The following is a 16,072-nucleotide window of genomic DNA, read 5'->3' as shown; positions in this document are numbered from 1 at the left end:
GCTGCCATCTGGTGTGATCTGAAATCGCCCGGTGTCTGAAAGCCATAATTTGAACCAAAAATAGCTTTTAGTCAATCAGACCTTTGTGGATATCCACATAGCGCCAAAGCCTGCACTCTGGAAACAGCGGGCAAAATGTAGGTCAGCCCCTCCCACTTTCTTCAACACGGACCCGCCTTGCCCTCACCCTGCCAAAGTTTTCAAACAGTGGAGCCTTGAGTGAACCCACGCACCACGGCAAAGCAGCTGAGCACGTGGAGTAACAGAGGGGTACAGTGGTGCAGTGGGAGTGGTCGATCAGGGGCAAAGAGAAGTTCCAGCAAAGGAGGGCAAGCTAAAAATTCAGTTTTGGCCCTCCTAACATGGCTCTGTCTCTTGGCGACCCCCCTCCTCCCTTTTTTCCTCTCAGGCTTCTGAGGAAATCTCCTCTCTGCTCCAAGAAAACTGACCATATACAGCACAGACCAGCAGACTAAACTGCAGTCACGTGTCTCAGCTGCCTTTGATTCTGCCTCAACGGCTGACTGCAGGAATGTCGTGTCTCTGTGGCGACCCCTCTTCGCAGCGACCGTTATCTATCAGCAGGTTCAGCTGGTTTTCCCCAGTGTTAATACAGTGCCACGACTGTTTGTCGTTGGGGCAGACACAAGGACACCTTTTAAGGAGTTAAAAACAATTGGTGTCTGCTACAGGAGTGGGATGGAGTCAGAAAAATGGAGAGAGAGAGGGAGGGGATGATGGGTCATTTTTATTTTCTCCTCGGACAGGAATGTGAGCATTGACTCACTTTGGGGGCCCCCAAGAGCAGCTGTCTGGGCGGGTGTGGGTGGGTGACAACAGCCTTCCGTTATGAGTCTGCTGTTTAGGGCAGTGTGTCACATACTGAGGGAAGCAGAGGGTCTCTCCATCTCGGCACTGGCAGATAGTGCTGCATCCATAATAAACGGGATGACTGAGAATTCAGCATAACAGGGAAGTTAAATCATAGGTTATGCATCAACAGCTGCTCAGTATGAAAATATTACGGGGGGGGGTAAAAGTAGTTGAGGTCACAGTGATGAGTCATTCTCTAAGATACTGACGGTCTTTAAAACCAATACCTCTAACAATATTTGAGGAGAATGGAAGTGAGGGTAAATCTAGGTGCAGTCTGTTTTTCCTGGCCCATGATTTGACGTGTATCCTCTCTTACATACAGTACGCTACAGAGGCAGATGTTTGTAAACAGAGCCAAGTTAATAATAAGGCATAGCACTGTCCCAGAAAGATTTAAAACACAGTTGCAACTTGAAACCAGACCAGTGCATGAATCACATTCCGGGAGCAGTGACAGAAGTGTTGCACACAGCAGCAGGACGTCAGCATCACCGCAGTTTATACAGGAAAGGAGATACGGCCGGTGGGGAAAGGAGATAAACCTCCATGAAGGGTCTCCCAGTGAGATAACCAAAATATGATCTGAAAGCTGAGAAGCTTAACTGCATTCAGTGGCCTGTTACACAACACAGGACATAAAGAACCTTTTGTATTAGACTGACTGCACAGAACAGTGCTATCTAATCCACAGTGGCCTTTGCATTGAAAAGAGACATGAGGCACACAAACAAGAACTGAAGAGGGTTGTTTACATTATGTGCGATAGGTTGTACAGTGGTTATATTTCTTGGCAAACAGGCAGACATCATGTTTCTCACAATGTCTTATTCAATTATCATGCATAGATGCCACTGTGACCACCATCGAGTGACACACACACAGACACCGCAGCCCTGTTGACATTCATCTTTTGCTCACGTTGTCTGTTTCTTTCTCTCACGCTGTTGTCAATCAGACACCCACAGCTCCAGAGTGTGTCACGGTGTAACCGATGCTTCTTCTCATACATACAAAGCCAGTGAACCTAGTTTCTCATCCAGTTCTATCCAGTTTGTCACAAAGCGGCAAACAGACCTCAGGTGAGTGAGACCTGAGAGGTGCGTGAGCAGAAATTCCACAGAGCTTTGTGTAAGATTATTTCTGGGATCAGGTGTCAGAAAAAAGAAAAAACAGACGCTGCCATTTCCTAACAGGGTCAGAGGTCAGAGCTACACTGGACAAACACTGCTCCAGCCACACAGGGAGACATCGCAGCCAAATACTTTCCCAAATGAACAAAAAATACACAGTCTTACGCAATATTAACACAATCTACACACAAAATGTTTTTAAAAGGAATAAATTAATGCAAACAGACACTTTCTGTTGCAATGGAATAACTTTTATCTGGAGATCACGGTCTGTGCTTGTGAGCAGATACACTGTGATTAATCAGCCATATTGGAGGGTCTATCGTAAAGGAGTAGTTCGACATTTTGTGAAACTACCCAACTCACTTTTTTTGGCTTAGAACAAACAGAAGCACAGTTCCGTCTGAAGGAATCATGAGCCGCCTACCAACAACTATGAAGCTCTTTAATTAACATGTTATATCTAATGACTGTATATAAAGACGGGTGACATTACAGCTCCCCAAAAGTGAAGTCAAAACATCTCAATTGCCCACTAGTGGTTGGCTGCAGTGTTGGTCATAAACCCCACCCATCAAATAAAGTTTCTGTCATTTTAGGTCGTTTTTATCACGCTGATGTATGATTCATTAGTTTGTATTTGTTATTTGATACTATAAAACGGGAGTGTGACATCATGATTGACAGCTGTGACTGACTCACAATTGGGTCGGGTGGGATCTCGATACTGTGGCTCCACCAGCCAATCGCTACTGTGCAGACTCTGGCTCCAAATGACATCACCAGCAAAAGATGGCAGCGTGCGTATCCAGGATATTTTGGCTTCATTTTTGTTGAGTGGGAGGAAGTGGAGACATGTCATCCATCTTTATATACAGTCATTGGTTATAGACAGGCTAACAGTTTTCCCCTGTTTCCAGTCTGTGTGTCAAGCTAAGCTAACCAGCTGCTAGCTCCACAGGACAGGTATGAATGACAATGGTATTAATCTTCCCTTCTAATTCTGGAAAAGAAAGAAAATAAGAAAGAAAAGAAAAAGAAAGAATGCATTTCCCAAAATGCTGAAATATTCCTTAAATATGCTGCTCACATGGCATATGTATGTGTAAAGAGTTAGTGGTCGCTCCTTCTCTCTACATTGCAAGTACACTGTAAGAAATGGGAGATACTGTTTCTGAACATGAGGATTCAGCAGTCTGCACTACACAAATCACGTCAGTATTTTCATACTTGTTAGTAGTGTATAGATTTATTGACCGTGGCTCAGCAAGGAAACACAAATAAGGAATTTCAACCTAAAAAAGGTCATAGTTTTGAAAGATTAATCTCCCTAACTCAGACTGCTGAAGCCTCATTTTCACCTTAGCCGAACTTCCCCATGGCCAGTGTCAACCAGAGAAATCACTGCAGCTACCAAGAAGTCTCTCAACGTACATTTGGCATTTCAGTATTGTAATTAGATAAAACTTGAGAAGATCAGGAGCTGTCTGAACTTACAACAGTGTCTACTTACAGCCCCTGTTACAGTTTGCATCACATTCATCCATTTTGTTTTTGGGTTACAGTGAAATCAGAGAGATTTTTGTTGAAGAACAGCAGCAGTAAACTAGCAGGGATGTTGGCCTCTGTCCTTAACTACAGTGGGATCCATGTAAGTGAGTAGTGGATGCAGGTGCAAAGAGAGTGTCCTGCTGACTGACATGTCTCAGGATATGTTATCCCTCCCCACAGTGGCGCTGGCTTCCTGCCATGGACAAAGGGCTGGGCCATGAGCCTGGATTCCTCATAGGCCTCCATGTGGATCTGGTTTATTGTGCCAGCCAGACACCAGCACTCAGACAATGCCAGGCCTTGTGTCTCAGTCCATGTCTCCGTAGCTCACCATCGTTCTAAATCACATGCTCTTCTTCGCCTTCTCCCCCCTCTCACCTGCCTTCCCTCGCACACTGCAGCACATCTGAGGAGCAGCAGCGTGTGAATCAGTGATGATGAATGAGGCATCCATTGAGGAAACTCGCAGAGGAAATTAAAGGAGAATTAATTGGAATAATAGCTGGAGTACATTAATAACACTTCTAAGAGCAGTCAGTTTACTCAGTAGAGCTGTAACTGCAGTCATCAGGGCCAACAGCCGAGCAGAAGTGGGGCGGTGGGGGGGGGGGGGGGGGGGGGGGGTCATCTTCACTGTTTCACAGATCCATTCACACTCCAGGCACTATGTTGAGCAACACAGTATCTCATGTCAGTGTTTTCCAATTACATCAAGCTGTTTATATGATTAAAATATAAACATTGGAAATGGGGATGTCCCTACTTTATATGGTTCGTGTACTGTGTGTATTTGGTTCTGTATGTTTTAAAAGCGTGTGCTGCAGGGATCTACTGAAAAAAAGATACATGCTGTCAGATACACGCTCTAAGACATTCCCAAGACCTTGCAGCATAGATGCAAGTCACTCTTTGGCAAGAGAAAAAAAAGACTAAGGGGAGCGAGGGAGTGAGGACTTCTTGAGAAATAAGCAAATATCCTGTAATGCCTTCTTTGGAAATTTTGTTTTCAGTAGATCTATTATGCAAATGGCTTTCACAGCTTACGTAAGTACATAAGTGATGGGGGAAAGGTCATATGTGTCTAAAATTTTGTATTTGTAGTACACAGTAAAACAATATTAAATAACCAACACTTATCATCGTTATCATAGTTTTTTCTGTCTGACAACCAACTAAAGTATAATCACATCCACATCTAACACACGGGCAGCACGGTGGTGCCGTGCTTAGCACTGTCGCCTCACAGCAAGAAGGTCCTGGGTGCGACTCCCTGGGGCCTTTCTGTGTGGACTTTGCATGTTCTCCCTGTGTCTGCGTGGGTTCCCTCCGGGTTCTCCAGCTTCCTCCCACAGTCCAAAGACATGAACGTTGGGTTAATTGGTGACTCTAAATTGTCCCTAAGTGTGAATGTGAATGTGTGTGGTTGTTTGTCTCTATATGTCAGCCCTGTCCAGGGTGTGCCCCGCCCTCGCCCAATGTCAGCTGGGATTGGCTCCATCAAGTTCCAAATCAAAAATCATGCTAAAAGTCCACATTTAAAGCTTCATGTGCTAGGCAATGCAAAAGACTTGGAGTAATGTCCATCATACTGCAGTGTAGAGCAAGTTAGACCTAGAAAAAATGTAAGAACCTACTTGGACAAGCAACACAGAAGTTGCCACAGTACATGGAGAAATCCAAAACTGAAATTAAAATGCATAAGCTAAAACACACCTGGAGGGGGTGTCTAGACGATGACTCCTACTGACTATGGTGCTACCCTGACTATCCCAACTATTCCAAAATATCCCAACATCTAGTGCCACCATGAGGCAGCACGTCTGTGGGTTTTAATGAAATGTCTCCACAAATATTGGTCAACATTATAAATTGTTCAATACTTTGGTTAATGACCAAATACCTGCAAAACTAATGACGTTAGCATCAGCAAACGTTAGCATGCTAACAGCTGAACTAAGATGGTGTAAATGACATCATTATATCTGCTGAACATCAGCATGTTAGCATTGTCTTTGTGAGCGTGTTAGCAAAGGCACTGGTGCGTAAGTACAGCTTCACAAAGCCGCTAAGTCGTGTAGACAAACGTGAAGACCTTCATCTTCTTATATCTTCATCTTCAAACTTCTGATCTATGTTGTTTATTATTTTTCTTTTCCTTAATGTGTATTTAGCTTGTCTAGTCGCAGCACTTACAATGAAGACTCCTTTCGACTGGACTGGCAGTACATTTTGAACCATAGTGATGAACATAAATGAATATAGATAAGACCTATAATCAACCATTAACAACGTGGCATTACGAAACAACCTGAACAGTGCACGTCAGTCTCTGTAAAACCATTCCTTTAAGTCGTCCATGGAGTCAGCGCACACACACACACACACACACACACACCCAACCTTTATGTTGCAATGACCTTGCTACATTTTTCTGATGCATTTCTCTTTACTATCAGTTTCATTTTACTAGCACTGCTTATGAGTTACCTCTGACCACAATAGTTGCTAACACAGACTCTGTCTTATATAATTACTTATATAATTATTATTATTTATGATGTACTCTTACAAACCTGGGTTTAGCAATATGGACAACCTATCAGATTAATCATCACTTTATTTTCCTCATATCAATATGTAACAACATAAAGTGTATTTGTGTTTCATCAGAGCATCCCATGATTTTCAATAAATATATGTGTTTATTTATTTGTGAGATTAACTTCTGCTCTCTGTGAGTTTCGTTAATTATGAACAAATGAATCACTGCACAAACTCACCCACCCATCCACCCATCCACCCCCCCCCCCCCCCCCCCCCACACACACGCACACACAGAATGCATAAACGATCAAATCAGGGTCTTATCTCAACAAACCAAAAAACATGTATACTAACAGCAGAAGTGCTGGTGTGACCAGAAGACACGCATGGGTGTACACACACACAGACACACAGACAGACACACACACACACACACACACACACACACACACAGTGTGTCTTATGGTCGTCTAAGCTTCTGGGAAAAGAAACACCAAATCTGTGTGTGCTTGCTTTGGTGCCACGTGAGTTGTTGGTTAAGTAGGTCAGTCAGTAAGTCAGGAGTGGCAAGGAAGGAGTGCACAAACAAAAGCTAACTCCATTACCTCATACAGTGGATTAGTGTCAACAGGCCCATCCATCTGTCTAGAGCCGTCTTGGTTCAAGTGACTGTAAGGAGAGCAGCGGGGACTCGTGTTCCTGCTCTTCTGTTTGCCCTGTAAAGTCCCACAACCACACATAACCTGTAAACAACACACACATACAACTGTGCACCTACGCATTTACAAGAATACACACACACACACACAGAATGTAGGTTATACAGCACACTGAATCAGGCCAGTAAGGTTACACCTGTAGCCATTAATGCTGAATTAGTGTGAACAGCCAGCGTGACAAAAGGAGCACTTCCTGTTTGTTGTATAAGGTGTCAAAGGACAAATTTAACTGAGAGGCAACAAAAAAAGAGAAGAAGGGGGGCTGCCTGGTGCAATAACCTTGTAAACAACCCTTCAGGAGTGGGCCAACTGCAGATAAATACACAGGGAGTGTCTAATTGCAGCTTCTCAGATTAAGCCATTAAAATGATAAAAGTTGCAATGAGGAACCGCTCTAGTTTAAATGGGTCTACCTTCATTTTCATAACTTCAAAATTGATTGGCGGAAAGACACCACCGTTCAGGTTTCACTACACCTGGATAATCGTCAGATAACTGTACTATTTAAACCTATTTTTGACCACTTAAGAGCATAACAAATGAGCTATTAACACAGCACCAGCAAATATTTACCTTTGAAGTTTATATGATAAAGTTGTGTTTACACATTAGGCACATACAGAACAGAATAACCATAACCTTGTGTTTCTGTCCACCTGATGACACACAGGTGAAGTTGAATATTCACTCTCTTTTAGCTCCATTTTTGGTCTCTATCAACGCCTGAAGGGAAATATCTGGCTCTGTATCTGCTAAATGCGCCACTGTGTTCACCAGCTAGTTGCTATGTGTGTCTGTACAGGTAGCGTGTGGTGGGTTAGAGGAGATTTCTCCTGCTGCAGCTGAAAACACGGATGAAGCCGTAAGAATGAACCAAAACAGTTTGGCTAGAAAACCAAGACAACGAGTTAAATGCTCTAAAACTCAGTAAAGCTAAGAGGAAGTGTGATGGATTTGAGAAATTTGAAAACTTCATTGCTTTGCTGTGAAAAGTCCCAACACCCTCTTGAGGCCTTGCTCAAGACATCTATATCATGAAACTATACTAAAAAATATGTTAACAACATTCCCCTTGTCAAATTCATTTTTCTTTAATTGAAAAAAAAGTTAAGAAATGATTTATTAAAGCTTTATAAATCAGTTATAAGCTGTTATAAGCATTTTTTGGTTACCAGGTGGTGAAGAATTTCTTTGGTTAACTAATCACAAACCAAAACATCAAAATCTATCTATTAAAATCTTTAATATTATTATTAATATTTATTAATATACATTATTATTGACAAATTAAAAAAGATAATCCTAAATCTGTGCTTGAACTGATCCTTAGACCTTCACGACATTTCATGAAATATTAATCATTCACAAAGTTAATAAGCTAAAATGTATAATTCTAAATAGTGAGTTCGTTGTCTTGATGCTTTAATAACAGAAACACACCCCAGCGATTACATAACTTGCATAAAAGATTCAGGTTTCTAATGAACAGATGTAACCTCATGTTCAGAATCGATTGCTAAGGCACTGTGAGCTGCTGTGAAGATGTTTATGCAATGTTGCATTAAGCAGCACTGGGTCTCACTGGTTGCCAGGAAAAACCTTGAGAATGCTCTCTGAGCAAAATATGATAATATGAGATAAGGCACCAGATAGCAGAAAAAATAAAGTCACCGCAATCTCGCAACAAGTGCACGTAAAAGCCACTGCGCCTTGAGACTGATACACTGAGGGGAAGAAGGAGGTACAGAGGCAGAAGTGGGTCACAAGTGTACACAGTGACAGCGAGGGAGTCAGTTTACACTAAGGGCCTCCCTGCTCCTCCCCGCCACTCAATGCTTCCTCCTCTAATCCAAACACCTGGAGGGGGGAGGGAGCAGGGCGAACAGCAGGTCCCATGTGAGTGGTTGCTCACATGCAGTCGGCTCGCAACGTGTTACAGTAACACCTTTACTGGGGCCAAGGCGGGCGGTTACGTAAAGCCAGCCACACACAGAGAGAGACACACACACACACACACACACATATACAACCGCACTGTGCCAAGGGCATGGAATGAGATTGGGTTGTGGGGTTAGCAGGTGGGTATGGCAGAGAATTGGAAGGAGGGGGATTTACAGTATCAGCTGTTGTTTGTGTTTGCCGTTTCACTGCTTACATGCTGCGTTCAAGTGTGCCCCCATAAGCTCCATCATTGTTAACACACCAAGTACGCTGCCAAGGTAACATAATGTGTGAGTAGATTACATTCAACAGATTTAGTGGAAGTGTGAGGTGAGCAAAGGATGTGACAAATCATAGAGTATGATCACAAGAATCTAACACAAATATAAATTTAGCGGAGCGCACAAGGACTGAGATGTAATTTTAGAAAATAACTTTTGTGAGGATTTTATTTCAGAGAGGAAAGAGACCAGACGACAGGCTGTGTTTCTATAAGGCTTCTGCAAGTTAGAAACACAGGTTAAGCTGGGATTTCACTCAGAGTATGTGGGTCACTGAACCTGTAACACCAGGTTTTTCAGACCGTCTCATAACGCTGGTGATGACAATTAACAATACAGCCGTGTTAGTTCAAACACTCCACTGCAGAGTGACCTTCGATCTCAGCCATGAGCAAATAAACGATACAAAAGCAAAACCAGAGGAGTCTTTGTTACAGCCTGGGAACTCAGTAGCTGTTCAACATTTAGTGTTTTACATTGGGAAAATAGCCACTAATGACATGTGAGCTGGGTGATACGCTCCCCAAATTTGATGTGACCTCCGATCCCATTCTCACACACCCACTTTCTGAGAAGCCCTCCTGCTTCCAAATAACCCACTGGGATTCGTGGCAAAGGTTTTTTTTTTCCAGCTCTTAAGCAACTCCTGCACAGACAGCTTTTTCTTACTGGCAGCTACAGCGTGAGCAGCTGGGGCATGTTTACATTCAGCTCAAGCAGGACTCTGCCATGAGTTGCAACAGAGGCGATGAAACATGCTCCAGCAACAGGGTAAACTATACTTCATCAGGACAGAAAGAAGCAAAGAATAAAACTGCATGAATGGAAAATATGATTTTTTTTTTTTTTTAATAAAGGGGGTGGGGGTGGGGGGATGAATAATGTGAAATGTAAACATGGGAAGAAAAGCTCTCTTTCTTGTTCAGCTTGTTGTTTTTCAACAGTAACTAGGTTACTGACATGTACTTAAATCAGAGAATAATAATGGTTGCCATTGTCTGTGAAGCAACAGGCAGAGCTGAGGAAATGGGTGGGTTCTTGGTAAAACCATAAAAAAGCAAGGCTCATAGAAAGAGTGAGAGAGAGGCAGAGGAAGGGGGAAGGACAGCACGTGAAGGCAGGGAGTGTGTTGTCTGAGAGCCATGTGCTTGGGCCAGGCGTGTGAGTGACTGAGGGCATTTACGTCACCGTATGACTCACACTGAAGGGGGCTAACGCTCCACACATCTCCCTTCATACACACACAAACACACATGTAAATGTACACATATAGTTACTGTCTAAAAATAGAGACGCTCGCACAGGTGCAAAACATACAATACGCACAAGAAGCACTTTCAAACACTTAACCACTCGATACCACAAACCAGGAAAGTAGGGGAGAGACAAGTGAATGAGGAAATAACGGTAGGAAGCGTGATGAAGTCCATTCTGATTGGCCAGAATATGAATAAGTATGAAGACACATGTCAGAGACAAGTAAAACAGGTCAACACAGAGTTTCCTGAGCTGAAAACTGGCACTCCTTCGCTCCTGACGCTCTTCTACCCGGAACTGAAAGTTCCTTTGCTCATAAGTCATAGGATGACTCAAAAAGGATCAATGTGGGTTTTACAGCAGCAATATACAGTGCCACGTGGTACATGAATGGATGTATTTTTTTTTTTTAAGTGTCATCGCCCTAAAGATGCCTATCCTACATGGGCTTACAAGAGAAATACAGCTTACCTTATCTACAGGGACAAGAGAAAATAAATCATTTAATATGTGTAAATGTAATAAATTAAACATGCAAAGCTCTTATACTTTGATAGAAGGACTGAATGATAAAAAGTGGGAATGGCAATTTTTGCATTTCATATTCACTGGAAAAAAAATATATAAAAATGATGATGTTTGTTGGGTCTGGTTCCAAACAAGCATGTTGCCTTACCTCTGGAGAATATGATTTGGGGGCCAGGGCATCTCTGTAGCACCACAATGCTTCATTTATGGTGTGTTGTGACACATTTTACCTTTATCAAACATATTGCAGCTCCTGAAATTCGGATATTGCACTTTGCCATATTGTAATTTCAATAATATTTCAACTAATTGTTATGTATAACAATAACTGAGCCATGTCATTTATGTAAACATATATAGATGTAAACATTTACTATAATCTACACTGATTTGTCATACCAAACAGGATGAGATGTACGGCAGACATTTTCAGGTGAAATAGAAAATGTATTTTACAGGCTTCATTTTCATTTCTCTCCTCCTCTGGGACAGGATGGAAGTGTCCAGTTCCCACAGCAAAGGGCAGGACACCAGATCTTAACTGAGCACAAACAGACGTCTGAGCTCTGGTCAGGTGAAAGGTGATGTATGGCTCGGGATGGTAAGTGCACTGAATAACAAAACATGTTCTCAGTTTTGGTTTGCTTCATATTTCTTCTGACCATTTACTGTCATAAAGAAGAGACTTGAAGTAACTGTCACTACAAGGTACTTTATAACTTTTGCTTGTCTATAACAACAGCAGGTCGCTGAGGCATGATCCAGAATTTAAACTGTTGTGTCTCAATACTGTAATGAAGGTGTTTTACAAAGCTTAACGTTATTCAGAGCAGCTCCCAGAGCCCTGCGGACAATTCTGATGGGAATTTTTCTCCTGTTTTAAAAGTAAGATCATCATCCAAGGTAAAGGCTCATTATTTGTAGCTCTCAGAGTGTGACATAACAAGAGAACTGAAGCATTATGAACAAACTTACTTTGGGTATTCTCTTTTCTAAAATGCATGATCTGGATTTTATCTGTTTCTATTTTCAGTCGACATTTACTGCACCATCAATGTACAATATTCAACCCACTCTGAAGATCATATTCAGCCTCTGCTAGCACAACAACAAAATCTACATCGACAGAATTAGTTATGTTAATTAACACACATACAACTAGGACTCGATAGAGAGCTTTATAAAATTTCCCATCAACACAAAAATCCAATAGCTTGAGGCTTTGATGATCATGTTTTACATGGGTGAAGCTTAGAATTCAAAGACGTCATAAAAACGGTGCCAGAAGCTTGTTAGAGTGATATAAATCATGTGATTAACTCTTCTCAAAATAGAGCAATATAGCTGTGCCAGCTCCACACGTGAGATTCCAGTGTCTAACAGTGTGCATGTGTGTGTGTTTCCTTGTGGCAGCACGAGCCACAGCAAGGAAAAGGTTAACAATCCTGATCACCATCCTACACTCATTTCAGAGGTGAAGGTGGAGAGCCATGAATAACTCATGTGGGTGTAAAGCATCTGTATGTGAGTTTAAATGTGCATGCAATCGCATAAATGTCTGCATTAAAGTATGGAGTCATATTTAGCCCTTCATGCATATGCATGAGCGTGCGCACATATGGCACAACCAATCTGCACCCTGCCAAGAATATCTCAGGGTGCATTAGTGCAAACAGGCTCGACTGTCACTCACAGTGAGTCAATGTTTGTATATAAGGCGGGTCTCTGTGAATTTTTTTCTTTCTGAGCATGTATGTATATATGTATATATACATACCCCCAGCTTCCTCTTATGAGAATGGGGAAGAAGGTTGTGTTTATCCAAAGTGTGCAGAGCTGGCAGGGCTTCAAGCTGACTTTGTCACAGCTTTTACAGTCACAGGCAGACACGTAACTTCTATGTAAAGGGTGAAAAGATGGCAGTCACTCTCTGAGCTCTGCAATATCTCACACATGCACACACACACACGCACGCAGACACACACACACAAACTGTCAACACATGCCTCTTTTCCTCTGACTGTAAGCTGTAAAAACAGCTGAATGTCTTTCTCCTCCACAGGGGGGGTGGGTCATTCAGGTGATGCAGGGGGCAGCTGTCTGTCATCAGCAGAGATCAGAGCAAAGTGTTGCCAAACATTTTTATAGGTTCCACACTGTCACATGTAGCCCCAGTTTCTGTGGTTATGAAACAACCAAAACAACAGGGACGTTTTCAAAAGGTGAGGACAATTCGTCAGCTTTCACATACTGAACTTTATCCTGGTGTAAGTAAAAACTGAGCTTCAGGAGCTCGAACAGAAAAGCTACTAACAATGTAAGTAGAGCTTACAATGTTAGAAGCTTCTTTTTACTATGTATATGCTACACTTCCTTCTTACTCAATACACATTATCTGATGTCATCGTGCCTTGTGTAAGCAATGCAGAAGCCTTGGATGTTACAGCTGGGTGTAAAAGCTAAAGGGAACAGACTTAGCCTTAAGATCAAGACAAGGCAAACTGATGACATCACATTTCATGATCATATAAAGATCTTAATATTACATTTAGGAGGAAAACAACAGCTCAACAGGCCTGAGCCTGTGTGGAAATGACCTCTGGCTTCACCACAAGTTACACACCTGACTTGAAGATTGCAAGCAGCCATGAACCGAAATGTCCCTGACTTCCTCAAACACTCTTGGGTCAACAGAGGTGAAAATCATCAATTTTATTGACAACTTAACTCCGTGTCTCATCAATCCTCATTAGAGACCTGCTATACTGATTTCCTGGACAAATCCACATTAGACCTTGAATGTCTCCTCTGGCCTGCAGAGCACTGGCAGCGATGCAGATAAATAGCATTTTGGTTCTTGCAGGGCTACGGGCAGCATTGATACAATCTGTACTTCCGTGGCGACATGCAGCTCTCAAACACACACACACACAAGACAGCCAAGCTCATGGCCGGACATCATAAGTATACATAATACATGAGAAAGTATAAGATGAGAGGCAGTGTCCTGTTTCTCCTCCAGAACTGCTGATCTACGCATCTCTGCCAGCACACACACACACACACACACACACATCGTCAGGCAAAGCCTCATCTAATGAATCCAAACCCCTGCACCTCTGCTGAGTGTGCGTCTTCTGCAGCCAAGAGCATTGAGTGGGTAGATGGGCCAGCAGCACTCAATAAGAGGACAGACTCTTTTTAGGTTGGTCCTGACAGAAATCCTGTTCTGCTCTGATCCCCTGATCAGGTGAACCACTGAGCAGCTGCAACGTTATGTTTTCTCTAAGGTCACCTCCATTCAATGTCACCTTCACATTCAGGGTAATGGATCCAGAGGTGGAGAAAATGTGGGTTTTAAGTTATGTGACAATATTATGCGGTCCCCTATCAAAACATCCATACACAAAATACTCTGCACTGTTTAAAGCCGCTCCGACACTTTCATGTGGAACAGAAATGTGCTCGGAGCCTGTTACCGCTGAGACCCGAGCGCACCCGAGTGGCGCCTCCGGGTCTGTACAGGCCGCTGGTGAGGAGCTCACCTGCGGCTGAGCACGCAGCCCTCTGCCGCTATCTACCGGCGACAAGTCGTCTTTCACTGTGGTGGGTCCTGCAAACATGAGGCGAACCATTTCTAGCCTTTCAGAGGTGCTTACTCCTCGTCTTACCTGTGGTTTTGTAGTCTTTCTTCCGTGTCCGGCTCACGGAGTTGGTCGTTAATGCTCAGCAACAAATTGTACCTACGTTTATTTTCTGAGGGAAATGTAACAAACCGGAATAAAACAGGCTTTGTTGTAGTTTAGTCTGTGTGAAACCGTGAGGAGCTCAGCAGCTACTGGACTGTGGCGCAGCAGTGCCGGCAGAGGTCAGTGACGTCACGCACGGCGACAAAGTTTTATTAACAAATAAAAAAAATAAAGTAAAAAAAACATTTGTTTATTGTTTTAAAATTTAAATGATGCATTACAGAGATTGAAAGAGCACCTCTTCCAGTTCTTAAGTAACAAACTGTCTTTTCCTCTCAGAATATTCATTGACTTTTTATTTATTTGTTTTTAATCTATCTTTTAATCTATTTTTCTCTTTTAATTTGACAGATATGCCTTGTTTTTATTTGTCTAGTTGACTTGCCAGAAAAAAGAATTTTTTTTTTTTTTAATCCTAGTGGAATTATTCAGTTAATAAAGTAAAAATGTCATTTGTAGAAGTGGGAAAAAACTTCATGAGAGTTATCCTTGGCAAGTGTAAGTCTGTTTTGTAAATAAGAATAAACACAAAAGAGGCACTTCACTCTCAAAATAGATTCTTCACTGAATAGACCATTCAGGGAAAAAAAACATTTTTTTCTTTTGCAGTTTCTCATGTGGCCTGGGGAAAGTTGTAGTTGATATTGGAACAAGGTTAAACAATTCACTTTCAATTCTCATGCCCATTAAATTTACTAGATTAAATTTACTAAATTTAGCACTACTTAAGAAACCTTTTTTAAACACAGCATTGGCTATCTTTTGTGGAATTAATTAAGCCATTTTGACAAAATGTATGGTAGTTTGAATATAATTTTCAACTTGTGATATAGTGTGTTATTTAAGGTAGAGAACACTGTTGTCCCTTAGTGGCCTTTTTAAATTCTCAAAGCTGCTGTTCTTTAATATAATATATAATATTGTATATATAATATAATATATATATATTTTACTACAAAACATGCATTTTTAATGCATTAATAATTGCCTATGTATATAAACCCAGAGTTCTCTGTATGTAAACCATGTACCCTGCACCAATTATCAATTTATTTCATTTTTATGATATATGTTATATTTCTATTTATTTATTTTTACTTTTACTTAAATTTTATATTTATTGGAACCTACCTTTGATGTATAATGAATTCATATCATGTTCTATATTGCCTATAATGCATTGTATTTGAGGTTCAATAAAGAAAACCCTCTATTTGGGTATAAGCGCTGTTACAATTTACAGGATGTTGGCTTTAATTTGGAAGACAAAAATGTCTTAAGCTCTTCTGACTGAAACAAATCCACTTGACAATGAGTAAACAAAAAAAACAGATGGAGGAAGAAAAAAAAAAACATGTTTTTGCCCCCAAATTTCCCAAGATAACATTGACATTCATTTAAACTTTTTAAGCTCGGAAACATAAACAAATTCATTAAGTTAACACTTTGTTCATGATTGGCTACATCAGGTTTAATACTAGAAAGCAGACAAATAG

General features: G+C 41.6%; 1 protein-coding gene across 6 annotated transcripts in view; it reads right to left on the bottom strand.

The window, feature by feature from the left end:
* The window catches only part of plppr2a (phospholipid phosphatase related 2a), a 167,508-nt gene extending 152,650 nt beyond the window's left edge, over positions 1 to 14,858 (bottom strand). For 3 of the 6 annotated variants that reach the window (XR_011689743.1, XM_071474576.1, XM_071474584.1), the window contains exons 1-2: positions 14,499 to 14,857; positions 6,707 to 6,817 (exon numbers count right to left, since the gene is read on the bottom strand). The gene's annotated coding sequence lies outside the window, so the exon portion shown is untranslated. Of the gene's footprint in view, positions 1 to 6,706; positions 6,818 to 14,498 lie in introns of all 6 variants that reach the window. The other 3 variants (XM_071474585.1, XM_071474587.1, XM_071474578.1) reach the window with 3 other exon arrangements.
* Between the last annotated feature and the right edge of the window lie 1,214 nt (positions 14,859 to 16,072).

The sequence above is a fragment of the Trachinotus anak genome, unplaced genomic scaffold (assembly GCF_046630095.1).
Source record: "Trachinotus anak isolate AG129_WGS33_773 ecotype Australia unplaced genomic scaffold, CSIRO_AGI_Tana_v1 ptg000003l, whole genome shotgun sequence".
Classification (NCBI taxonomy): Eukaryota; Metazoa; Chordata; class Actinopteri; order Carangiformes; family Carangidae; genus Trachinotus; species Trachinotus anak.
Note: the sequence above shows the minus strand (reverse complement) of the source record. Positions and strands in the feature narration are given on the sequence as shown.